The following is a 10,962-nucleotide window of genomic DNA, read 5'->3' as shown; positions in this document are numbered from 1 at the left end:
TTCTATACACACTCGTTATGGTTAATGACCTAGTCAGTACAATTTTTAACCTTACCTATACTTTACACATATCGAGCTATATCTTTTTTTTTTTTCATCATTTCCTAAACATCTTCTGTCTTTTTCACTTGCAAAAAAATTCTTATCTGGTCAAAGAAATATCATATTGGAAAAACAGTCCTGTTTTGTTCCATTCTGATAAAAATTATTTAATTTATAGAAATAAGGACATTTCAATACAAGGAAGTTGAAGCTTATATATACAAGGCAATTTAAATAACCTGTTTTCTTCACATCATTACTCTCACCTCGATACTGTTGTCAGAGAGCAATGATTCAAGGGGTAAGGAACAGAATCGTGAGATGCATATTGAAATATTGATGCTGGCCCAGACAGGAGGCAGAGACACTTTCAGGTTCATGATGTTTCCAACTTAGGGATTTTTGAACAAACATGGCCATTAATTCTATGGAATAAAGTTTTTCTGATTCCCTTCCAGCTCCTTTGAGACAATTTATAGCTGCAGGCAGTACTGAAGGAAAAATTCAGTGAACTGTCCAAATGCATAATTGAAACTGCATAACCATAAGATTTTGTACAGCATCACAGTGGTGGTGAGATATTTTACCCCTTGGCTCTTAAGTGCTTCACTGGCTTAGATTTTATAGAATGCAAATGTCGAAAAAATGGTAAATAGAGGGAGTTGCAATTACTGTTATAGGAAGTTCAATGTGTTGACAAGGATCCAGAAGTGGCAAAATGGATATAACCAAAATGAAGAAAGTTCAGATTTAAACATCAGAAAGTTGATCTGGAAGTAACACAGAGGTCAAGAAAACCCCTTTAAACTCATACCCAGAAAGACTCTACCCTGAAAGACAAAACAGAAAAGTGAGATGCAGTCAAACAATGAAAATGAATGAGGTACCTTCCTGTGAAAATGGAAGAAGAGACTAATTAGAATTGAGTGTAATGATGTTTGACTTCCATACAGATTGGTTGTTCTCTGTCATAAACCAGCCAAGACTAAAATGAACAAAGACGTTTTACTATAGGAAGCACTGTGGGGTAGTGTAGATTAGAAAATCTGAAAATCACCGTTAAATTAGAAAAAAATAATAAGCAGTAGTAGTAATGAAAAAATGAAGTTGGAAATTAAGTCTTGTCATCTTTTAAAAATAAACATACAGGTAAGATTAGCTTTAATTTTGAGCATTCTAACCAAATCAAGCATTCTGAATATTTACTCAGCAAAACCATATGACTTGTATTTTATGAAAATTAAACAGTCACATTCAAAATAGCCCACAAGATTATCCCAAACTCATATGAAGATAAGGAATGGTATTATTTCTAATGATTCAATAAAGTTGCATGAAAAGGCTAGTTTAGTAGTTGGCTAACATCAGCCAAAAAAATTATGAAGGTTAAAATTGTTTATTCAGAAGAAATTTGAAGGAAGCTGATAGATGACTAGATATCTGTGATTCTTGTGACAAGCCAAAGTAAAAAAGTAAAAGTAGGCAGAGGCCAGGCTATTAAGTATGGGATCCTTGTCTGTTATTCAAAAGGGAACCAATGATACACTAAATAAGATTCAGAGATCAGATGTCTAAGTAAGTGTTTGAAGGATAAGACAGAAGAAGGAATGTTTTAGCAAAAGGAAAGCTGAGTTACAGGGAATGTTCATTAAAAGAAAGAATATAGACTATGAGATACTGATGAATTTTTGTACCAATTTACTGTCAGCTGAGCATTTTAACCATACACACCCCACACACTTTTCAATTATTTTACTCACACACCAAAATTGCCTTTTTATGATAATACTGATGTATTACACAGAAGTATTGAATATAAACTTAAATTGAATGTTTTCCCTTGGAAAAATAATTAAACTTCTTATTAATTTTAGAGCATAACATGGTGCATTTTAATTTTGAAAGAAAAAAGGATAACACCAAATTACACTAATAACCAAAGTAGTGTTAATAATTTTGAAATGAAAAAGATAAGAGTTCATTGATTGTGAGCAATTAGTCTATAACAGCAGGTAGCATGAGATTTCATTTCACTGAAAAATTTCTATTTCTTTGCCTTCAAAGGATTTAGTTTTTATGTTTAAATGAATTAAAAAAGAATCCTGAAGTGCCATAACATGTACACACATAATGTTACAGTAAACCTTTGCCCTTCCACCCATCTAGACTCCACTTCCTCTGTGACCTTGACTGCATACAGCATTTAGCTTGTATGGTTTCCAAGGAAACAAATTTATTCTTCCTGAAACACTTCACACTCACTCACACCCAGGTATATTCTTGGACCTGAACTCCTGGATACACGAGCCAAGAGTTGCCAAGATCACATGTGGATACCTACAGAGGGTGGGGGGCTGTGGTCTGACCTTGGATGGCTGCAGACCTCCACCATCTTCTCTGCCAATCACTCCCCTCCTCAGCAGGAGAGTGGGGAGGAAGTCAGGTGGAAAGCTCATGGGTTGAAATAAGGACAGGGAGATCACTCACCAATTGCCATCAGAGGCAAAACAGACTCAGCTTGGGGAAAACGAATTTAATTTCTTACCATTACAAAAGGGTAGGATAGCAAGAAACAAAGACAAAAACAAAACCATCTTTCCCTCACCCTCACCTCCTTCTCCTTATTCTCTCACTTTGGCATTTGCTCTGCTGTTTCTTACTTTTTCTGTTCCTTCCTCTCCCCTCCATAAAGTATTCATCTCTCCTAAACACCTTTCCCCAAGGTGCCTCCACCTCAGCAGTGTGCTCAGCTCAGCAGTGCAGAGCTGGCTGGAACAAGCTATGTCCATCACAGGGGAGACATGCCATCTCTTCAAAGACACCCCACTGCCAGCACCAGAACACCTATACCCTCTACAGCTCCAAAATCAAGCCCAGCTGAAATGTACCTAGATTTTGCTCTAGGATTTCTGAGGTCCTAATGGAGAGCAAGGGCTTCCCAGCCCTTCTCTGTCTGACAACAGGCTTTGCTTTTACACTCAGCATTTACACTCAGGTATTGGTCACACACTCCTCACCAGAGGTTTCTGCAGCACAAGACAGATGTTGGATGGGTCTGGCTGAAGAGGAGTTCATTTTCTCCACAGCAGCTCTCACCCTGCTGTGCCTTGCATTGGTAGCTAGAAGGGTGTTGTTAACACACCAGTGTTTTGGCCACTGCTGAGAAGTGCTCCTTCAGCATTAGCACTGTCCAACATTCCTCCCCTTCATCAGTGAGCTGGGGACTGGCAGGATGTTGGGAAGCGATACAATTAAGAGAACTGACCCAAACTGACTAAAGGAATAGTCCATATCATAAGACATTGGCTTAGAAATAAAAGCTAAGAGAAGGAGGAGAAAGGGGAGGCATTCATTATTTATGATGTTGGCCTTGTGGAGTAACTGCTGCACATGCTGAAGCCCTGCTTCCCAGGAAGTGGTAAACATGGCTTGCTGTTAGGAAGCAGAGAATATAAGTTTGGGATTTTTTATCTCTCCATGTGCATGCTCAATCTTTCACTTTCACTTTAGAAAATTGCCTTGTCCCAACCTATGAGCTGTTTTCCATGTTATTTTCTCTCTCCTGTCGAGCTGAGAAGGCAGGGTGAGAGTGGTTTCCTGGGCAGCTGTGCAGTGGGTTTATGCCAGGCACCCATCAAAGCCTCTCTATCACTCCCCTTTACAACTGGACCAGGGAAAGAAAATATAATGAAAGATTAATGAGTTGAGATAAGGACCAGGAGAGATCACATACCGAATACTGTCACAGGCAAAACAGACTCAGTTCATGAATATTAATTGAATTTATTGTTAACAAAATCAGAGCAGAGCAATAATAAGTAAAAGCAAATCTTAAAATCACTTTCCCCCCATTCTTCTTTCATTCCCAGCTCTGCCTTCTCCTTCCCAATGGTGCAGGTAGAGAGGGAAGGGGGGTTACAGTCAGTTCATCACACATTATTTCTCATATGGTTCTGGGAGAGGAATACTTCCCCAGCTGCACTGTGGGGTCCCTCCCACAGGAGACAGTCCTGCACAAACTCCTCAATCATGAGTCTATCCCACAGGCAACTATTCTCTAAGAACTGCTGTAACGTGGGTCACTCTTCCATGGGATGAAGTCCTTTATGCACAGCCTGATGACAAATGGGTCCATGACAGAGTCACAAGTTCTACCAAGAAACCTGCTCCAGCATGGGCTTCCCTGTCCATAGGTGTGCTGTCCCTGCCAGGAGCCTACTCCAGCATGTGTTTTCCATGGGGTCACAGCCTCCTCTCAATCATTCATCTCCTCCAGCATGAGTCTCCCCTGTGGGTTGCAGGTGGATCTCTGCATCCCCTGTGAAACTCCATGAGCTGCAGGGGTACAGCTGCCTCACCATGGGCTGCACCATGGGATGCAGGAGAATCTCAGCTCTGGCACCTGGAGCATCTCCTGCCTTTTCTTCTGCACTGACTCTTCTGTCTGCCAAGATGTTCCTCCCACACAGTCTCATCCTGCTTTTTTTTCTGGCCGCAATTAAATCTTTGCAATAACTTTCTTTTCCTTCTTAAATATATTATCAAAGCAACATTAATATCATCCTGACTGGCTCAGCCTTGGCCAGAGCAGGATCTATCCAGGACCTGGCTGAAATTGGCTCTTCCAGACATGAAGGGAACCTTTTGGCAGCTTCTCACACAAGACACCTCTGCAGTCCCCACACTTTGAAAACATGTCCACACAAATCCAGTGCAACCCATCAAGGTCAACCTACAACCAATGCACCAGCAAAGACTGTAAAGCTGCTTTGGAATTCTGTTATTTTAATTATCCAGTCACTTTATGAGAAATTTTGACAAAATTCTCAACATTCAAAAATGTTTTTCCTAAGGTTTCCTACAGCACTACTATTAGCCTGTTCACCTGTGACATTCTGAGCTCCGCATGCCGCTGTCTTTGGGTCCAGCACACATCAAGCTGCAGGAACAGCAGAACTGACACACTCTCTTGCTATGTATGGTTTAATAGCTATGTTAGCAGGATGTAAAAAAATTCTGACAAAGACAGAATATTTTCTGCTTCTAGATAATTAAGAAGAATTCATTCATGCTTACAGCAAGAACATGTCATTAGTTCCCATATGCAAAATGGAACACTTGAAACATGAAAGCTGAACCAAGGAGCAGGATCCCATTGTCATAACCACCACATGTGGTCATCCGTCCTAGAGAGGCATTTATTTGATACTCACCTCTATAAAATTCCTCAAGATATTTTAATGCCCAAACATTTCAAATGCCTCTTCCTGATCCTTGCTCCTTGTAAGAACTTGCAAATGTAAACAAAATTTTGCTGCATTCTTCTGTGTGGCAAGACAACATCTAATAGTTTTTTGGTTCATCTCAGCAACACAAATGGTGCTGAATTTTCACTATAAGTTGGACAGAAAAAAAGTCTTCCTTAACACAAAATCATGCCTCTTTCCATATCTTCACCAGTTGTGATATTCTGTCGATACCTCATGCAGTTGAGTCTGGAGTCGAAGCACACACACATTGGACATAAAGATTTTACATGGAGGCAGTTAGGAGGAAGAAAAGTATAAAACACAGGTTACAGGTGAATTATAAGGTTTTAAGAGATATGCCTGAGCATAACAACACTGTGTCAATAGCGAGGAGAATTACTGATGTACTGCAGTGCCTGGGAAAGAAAATTAGCTTCCTCAGGATCTAATCTGAGTACACTTGTTTGTTCTACCAGAGCTGTGTTATAAATATATTCTGAAGAGTGCCAATCACTTGTAAAGCAATCTCAGAGTGATATGCATTCAATTACAAAGCAATGTCCTGGTGTGAAATCTGGAAGACTTTAAGTCATTTTAAACTGGACTATATAAATACCTGGATAGCACTTTGTAGAAAGAATTATACCCTGAGAAAAGCATCACCTTAATGACCCCATAGATGTTCTGATCTTCTAATTTGTGTGGCAGTCATCTGATAACTGTACATAACTAAAGGGCTGTAACAAATACATGTACTTTACCTATTATATTTAGTAAACGCCTCTCAGACGTGCAAATATTCATTTTCTTTTTTTTTTTTTTTTGCTTAAGAAATGTTTTTCACAGTATTTCAAGGGCTGTATTTACAAATTAAAGATCCAGATCTAATCTACATTATTTCAGTGCAGTTTTTTTTTTCTTATGTTTTTTACTAATAACAGCATTCAAACACTTATAGATCTGTTACACTTTAATCAGTGATCATGATCATTAAACTTTTATAGTAAAACTGAGAAACACAGACCTATCGTTCAGGCAATCCAAGTAATGGGGCTATGTCTGCACTTAACCAAAAATTTGCTTCCTCCTTTTGCACAGCAACATGGCTGGCAGCTTCTTCAGACTTGCACATTTCTCTGTTGTTACAATGGCCACCGTTGAATGACAGTCCACTGCTTTTACAACCAGCAAGCAGTGGTACACAGTAGGAGTAGGTTGGTAGAGCTAAACAGCTGGGGCTGTGGACCTGATATTGATGAAATACATATTTCAGAGATGATTACTCTAAAAACTGCTATGGTCCCATGAATCAGATACTTCTAAGCAGCCAGAGAGCCTGAGATAGGCATGCCAGGAGCCTAACCTAACACAGTCAGCTTAATTTTGCACAGGACCTGCTCTGTGACACCAACACGTGCCTCTATGACACCAACAGTATCACAGATTGGGAGCTAACTGCAAGACTGATCTCAAAAATACTTTTAGGATCTTAACTAAAATCCTGATGTGAATATATCCTGTCAGAGATTCCTCACACAATGTTCCAGGCTTCTTTTTGTCTTCTGTGACAACATAAAACATATAGTCACCACTGGCTTCTGTACTTAGTTTCTTGGAAACATAAAAATAGTTAAGGAACAAGATTCTTCATACAAAAGAACATCCAAAATTACTTTGTTATAAGAGCTTGCTAGACTGCAAGAATTTCTGAAAAAATAAATAAAAAAGTAATATTAGATGAGGTGAAGTCCATGCATATCTAAGTTTAGCACAAAAAATTTTTCATGGTCTGACCTGCAGTGTAAATGCTACTGAAATTCAAAGACTGCAATAGCACTAGCAACTGCTTGAGGAAAGCATTAACAAGTCAATTCTGCCTCTAACTCTCCTTCAAAGACCTGTTGTGAAGGAATTTTCTGAGAAATTGTGAAGTTGATCTGGAAGGGGCAAGGAGATGAGCCATAAAGACTTAATAACACTTGAATTTTAGTTTGGCCAGTGTTTGCAGGTGGAAATGAAGAGTAAAATTTGCCTCTGAAGTAATAAAATACTATGGAAATCTACTTCAGTACGTCAAAGGCCAGATAATGAAAGCACAGAAGACAACAAAAGAGGGAATGTGGGTTGGTTTGTTCATTTGTTTACATTCTATGTAAACAGAACAGAAGGATTTTTCACATTGATTCCACAGCAATTATCAGCTCGAAGTATCTGCATATTTTTCAGATTTAAAGTAAAAGCAATATGATTTCCTTCCCCAAATCAACAAATTTAAAGAAATATATGGAAAGTAAAAAGTGTCTTAAAATTCAACATATTAAGATACCTTTGATTTATTGGTATCCTATACTTCTACACATGTGGATATACATAGCTGTTAAAACTACACAATCAAGTAGCACAGAATTATATAATATTTTGTTCTTGTATTAAAACTTAATGACTGTAAGAGGTGCTTATTCAAAAATGTTTTGGAGTTCAAAAGTTTTAAACCCATTCCACTACTCTCCAGACTCTTTCTGTTTCATATGTAATTCTAAGTTCAGTTCAGTTCAATTCAATACAGTTCAGTTCACTTCAAGGTTCAGTTCTAAGTCAATACAGGAATGACTTAGGGGAACAAGACCTTTCCTTGTCTTTGGTAAAGACCCCAGTAGACCTGTAATAAACACCTAATCCTCATCAGAGATAGTGTGAGATTGTGCCTTGCTTGAAAGATGCTGCATAATTCTGCTCTCCCATTAATCACAATCCCTATGTTTCCCATGTCACACAATAAAACACTTTACTATAAATGAAAACCTCTAGTAGATGTCCAGCATAGAATTTTTGTTTTCCATTATTAATTGTCAATTTTAAAGATAATTTTATAATTCTAAAGATAATTTTATAATTCTAAATATTACTCAGTAAATAGTAGGGGTTGCAATATGCACATAACTTCCTCCATGTTTGTGGTTATTTATCTGGCTTAACCATTTAGCTTAAGGAATATGGTTAATTTTGAAAAGGAATTTGCAGCATGCTAAGAAGCTGTAAATATTTTGCCTACATGTATTCTGTACAGAAAAAAAATGCCCAAAAGAAAGTATAATGTACAAGCATCTTTCTTTTTACATGTAGATGCAAGCTTTCATTCTGAATGGCACAATATTTTTAAATTGTTAACTATAATTCCTTTCCATTCTTATACGATAATGAAGAGTAATAAAAAAGAGAGTTCTATGAAATATTTTAATTTATGCACATTTTAGAAAACAATTTGGTAAATGAGAAACAGCAAGGCATCTTTTTCAACATGTTTTCCAACAACTCCAGGGCAAGTCTGATGCTGCTCATCCTTAGCATTACAATTTAACACTTACTCTCTCCAACTTTCTCCTCATTTTACTCTTTTGCATATGTACATAATCTGAGTAGGTCTTGCATTTTTTTTCCCAGTGATGTTATTAGTCATGGCAATGAACTTATCCATGACAATAACTCCACAACATTTTCAACCTGTTATTATAATTCCAACTGCATCTGGGTGGAAATGTGCTAAAAATACATGTTGGTGGTTTGTTTTTTTTTCATTTACAACCCTTATTAATGTTTATAGGTAGTTTTTAGTAGGTGGTTTCTATGGTATGAAAAATATGCAAAGTGTTTCTCAGTCAAGTAGCAATTGCTAATTAATCTCTCTATGACATATCACTATACACATTAAAATAAGTTGGCAGAATTATGAAAGATTAGATATAAACATCTATGTATAACTATTGTTTATATGAAATGTTTTATAAATACATTTTTATGCCATTTGTCTACCCTTTAAAATAATAAAGAATTATTAAGATTTTTTTTTAAAAAGAAAACCTCAAGGGCTTGGTTTTTATTTGAGTTAATGTTTAACATTATGTTTTTTCTTAATCAAGCCAAACTTCTAATTATAACTCTGCACATTAATGATAAAAGAGGACAACACAAACATAATACCATCACAAAATGAGTTATACAAACCGCAGTTCCTACCAGGTCATTTGAAAAATTGAATAGTTCTACAATTGCATTTGCAGCTTGTTCAAAATAGCATTAAAGGATTGTTAAATTGTATTCTTTACATATGCTCTCTTTCACTGTGGGGGTTGGAACTGCTGTGACTACACTCACATCTTAAATTCATTAAAGACCTGATTGAAGAAAAATTAGACAACATTGTGTAGATAGGTATTTAGGTTTTTTGTTTGTTTTCATCTTCCAATGAAGAGGTGATTTTCCGATTATTACTACTAATGCCATATTATCCTGCATACCATTACTAATACTGTTTGGTCAAAGGTGTATGTCACAAGAGATCATATTATACGTATTCACACATTACACTAGTTCAACTCACTTCAGAAATTATTTTTCAGTTTCAGCTCTTTTTAGAATGGATCATATATTTTTCAACAACTTAGTAAAATCTGCTGGATGCTATGATAAATGGATATCTGTAACAAAAGGTTAACAAAAGCGAGGTCCTTTTCATAAATCTCCTGATTTCCATGACATGTAAAAACATGAAAAAATCAATGGGTCAGAGAAAAGGGTCCTTTTTGTGTCCATTTAGCCTAGACTGCCAATCATCAAAATTCTTTTCAAGGAACCAATGAACCTGCAAATCCTGTTTCTTTTAAAAAATCAGCAATCGTCCTGGATATTTTTCTGTGTTTAGTTTTCCTGCTTTGTCTAATATTGGACTAAAACTGCTTAAATGGTCACCTTCTTCTGCTGGTCATTCTCTAATGAAAGGAACAAGACTTTGGCTTCAGACAGTGGTGGACTTTATTGACTGCAGTAATTTTAAAACCTCAGCTGAACTATACAGTGCAACTTGAAAGTTGGTCCTGAAATGGCACAGAATCACAAAATCATTTAGGTTGAAGAGACCTCTGAGATGATCATATCCATCCTATGGCTGATCACCAACTTGCCAACTGGTACATAGCACTTAATGCCACATTAGTTTTTTTCCTGAACACCTCCAGGAATGGTGACTCCACCACCTCCCTGAGCAGCCTATTCCATTGTTTAACAACCCTTTCATTGAAGAGATTTGTCCAGCCTGGACCTTCCCTGGCTCAGCTTGAGGCTATGTGCTGTCACTTATTACTTTGGAAACAAGACTAAATCCCGGTCCAGATACACCCTCCTTTTATGTAGTTGTAGAGAACAGTAAGGTCCCCCCAAGCCTCCTTTCATCCTGCATAAACAACCCCAGATCCTTCAGTCACTCCTCACAGGACTTGCCCTCTAGCCAATTCACCAGCTCTGTTGCCCTTCTTTAGACTCGCTCCGACCCCTCAATGTCTTTTTTGCAGTGAGGGGCCTGGAACCGGACACAGGATTTGTGGTGTCACCGGTGCCAAATACAGAGGGACAATCCCAGCACACTGTTGCTGATACAGTCCAGGATGCCATTGGTCTTCCTGGCCACTGGGCACATGATAGCTCATGTTCAGCAGCTCTCAACCAGCACCCTCAGGTCCTTTTACACCAGGCTTCTTTCCAGTCACTCCTGTCCCAAGCTGTAGTGCTGCATGGCATTGTTGTAGCCAAAGTGCAGGACCTGTCACTTGGCCTTGATGAATCGCAGGTCCTCATGCTGTCATGTCCCCCCAGTCAGAATTGCAACAGAAATGATACT

This window comes from Passer montanus, unplaced genomic scaffold (assembly GCF_014805655.1).
Source record: "Passer montanus isolate IOZ18808 unplaced genomic scaffold, ASM1480565v1 scaffold11, whole genome shotgun sequence".
Lineage (NCBI taxonomy): Eukaryota > Metazoa > Chordata > Aves > Passeriformes > Passeridae > Passer > Passer montanus.
The sequence above is the reverse complement of the archived record's forward strand: the minus strand, read 5'-3'. Positions refer to the sequence as shown.